The 2,660-nt window shown below is 32.7% G+C and overlaps 1 long non-coding RNA gene across 2 annotated transcripts; it reads left to right on the top strand.

Moving 5' to 3' along the window:
• The first annotated feature begins 565 nt into the window (after positions 1-565).
• LOC133808840 (uncharacterized) lies at positions 566-2,076 on the top strand. Of its 2 annotated transcripts, none has more exons than XR_009880641.1 (3): positions 566-785; positions 1,020-1,140; positions 1,752-2,076. It is a non-coding gene; the product is annotated as an uncharacterized LOC133808840 (long non-coding RNA). The 2 variants fall into 2 exon arrangements; XR_009880647.1 differs by having other exon boundaries at positions 567-771.
• The last annotated feature ends 584 nt before the right edge of the window (positions 2,077-2,660 follow it).

Below are 2,660 nucleotides of genomic sequence, written 5' to 3'. Positions count from 1 at the left end.
AACTACTGATGATCAATGTTTTTTGTGTGGAAGAAACAAGGAAACCCGAGAACATGTCTATTTTGAGTGTTACTTGAGCTCTCAATGTTTGAGGCATATCAAGAGTTAGTTGGGTTGGCAAACGACAGCCAATACAATACACAAGTTGCTGAGATGGATAGCTAAGGTAAGACTAAATCATTTTCGCAAGCAAGTGATTATAGCTACTCTGGCAGCTTTGGTTTATCAGATTTGGTGGTGCAGAAATGAGGCATTGTAGAGTCAAAAAGTTTATACAGTAGCCATAACTACACAAAGAATTCAATATAATGTAAAGCATAGAATTAGAAGTATTATGCCTAACAAGATACAAATGATAGATATTGATTGGTTTGAGCAATTGTAATAGATTCATGGCAGGCCTTTTAAATGTGGTGCTGCTTAGGTTGTAGATTGGAAGTTCATGCTATACATTGGTCTGATTTACCAAAAAAAAAAAAAGTAAATAAAAAGGTAAAAAATAAAGGTCTTTAAAATTAGCAATGAAATTTTGGCGGTACCACATCCGCTAATACTTTTAGAATAATTTGAAAAAAAAGGGGGGATTCATTTTATTTTTCTTCTCAGTTCTCACGCCTCTTCTCTCTAAACCGTATCTCTTTCACAGCCTTCTCCCAATATATTTTGACCCTTCTTCTTCTTCTTCTTCTCGATGCCCTTTCACCTCTCCGCCTTCTTCATTGCCTGTGGCATCCCTCTCGACATCCCACTCGACAAGGGTCAATCATGAAGGTTAAGCTGCTATTGTATGTATTTTCTATGTATCTAAACACCTTTCTTCTCACGCCAAGTACCTATATATACATAGGCCTAGGGTTTTTGCATTTTAAAATCAAGCTGTGAAATTGACAAAATACTGTAAAAAATTATAAAAATCTTTTATACGGGTCTCTATTCTCCATAAAAAGAAAGCTCTCTTCCTATACGATTGTATATATATGTATGTATATGCATATCCTCTAATATACTGGCCACTACAGTTTCACACGCACGCTGTATGCGTTCTATCTTCGTTGTTTCTGTTAGTCCATGGCCACAGTCCATATGACCACCACCTCTGCTGCAAGACAGGCGATCGTAGCTCTACCTCCCTGGATCATGGTATTTTTTTTTTAATTATTTTTGGTTCCTAAAAAAGAATGATTTTCTTTTTCCTTAACATTTTAGTTTTAGAACCCTTTATACGTATGCTTTTGTTGATTTTTTTATACTTTGAAAAACAATATTAAGGTATGTTGTTGCTGAAGAGCTAATCTCCCCATATTCAGATTCCTAAGCCCTAAATTTGTCTCAATTTTCAATTATTGGAATCAATATTCAATTTGGTCATGAGCTACATGTAGTCAATATTCTCAATATGCAATTTATTTGTTTGGTTTCGAGTGATTTTTTCTTTCTTTTTGACTTGTGAATAAGAATTTGTTTTGATATAAAATTTATATGTGGTTTTGCATTTTTGTGTTTAGATCATTGTATATAAATTTTGGGGCAGGGGGTTTGTATCTTGTGGTCATATTTGGTTTTTGGGTTTAGCCTATCTGTTTTGCGTTTTCCAGGTCTTTTGGTTTGTTCAATGTTGAGACCATTTTATTTTATTATTCTTATGCCAAAATATCAGCTGATATTTGATCATCCATTCATTAATTAGAATGATAAGCAGAGGAAACTTAAATCAATAAAGTATCTTATGAAATGTAACTATTTTATATCAGGTGGTGCCGATGGGAATCTTGAATGGTTGTGAACTTGTTGAATTGGGAGATCTTTGTGGGAGGAAAAATATTTTTGTCATTACTATGATAAAAATATTAATCTGTGGATGAATTCTAATTTGAGGTTGATCTCAAATATTATTTTTATTTAGTTTTTTGTTTTTTGAAATAGTGGTTAATCAGGATTTAAGGTCCTCTAATGTTGTAGATTAGTTAATGGTCATGGAGATTAACTGTCATCTGGAGCCTTTTCACTATACTTGTTAAGGTGTTTGCATGTGTTTCCAAGTTTCAAAATTGTTAATGTACTCGTATGTTTCTGATAGGGTGTTGGTGTGTGTATGCATGTCAATATATATATATATATTTAATGCTTGTATCTCATTTCGTTCACTGAGATGCTTCTAAGAATGCAAACGCCAGACAGATATTATTCCAAAAATTCTCGTTGTAAAAAATATATATATATAGCTTCAATTTTGGATCTTTATAATCCTTAAGCTTAAGCAATATTACACTACATTCATTTGGTTGTTTTAAGGTCACTCGGCTCATACCTGATGCCAAAGGGACAACATGCAACCAAAGATTGGAAAAGATTAGTGGAACAGAACGTACTATAATTATAAGGGTGCCTTTTTGGGATGAGAATGGGATTTTGAAGAAGTGGATTTCAAGATTTAAGAGTAAAGGAGGTTTTAATCTGAAAGTTATAAAACTGAGGTTTGGGATTCAAGCAATAAGACTGTAAGATGTATTCAAGTCAAAGGTGAAAGTTATATATGAGTTGTTATGATTATTCTTTATTCATTTTTATGTTTATTTGTTGTTTTTGGATAATTTGTTGTGTAAATACGAGTATATGTGAGTTTGATTTTAGACAATTAATAACGATGTATTTTTAGAGTT

Source organism: Humulus lupulus, chromosome 1 (genome assembly GCF_963169125.1).
Source record: "Humulus lupulus chromosome 1, drHumLupu1.1, whole genome shotgun sequence".
Classification (NCBI taxonomy): domain Eukaryota; kingdom Viridiplantae; phylum Streptophyta; class Magnoliopsida; order Rosales; family Cannabaceae; genus Humulus; species Humulus lupulus.
This window is presented reverse-complemented; position numbering and strand designations above follow the sequence as displayed.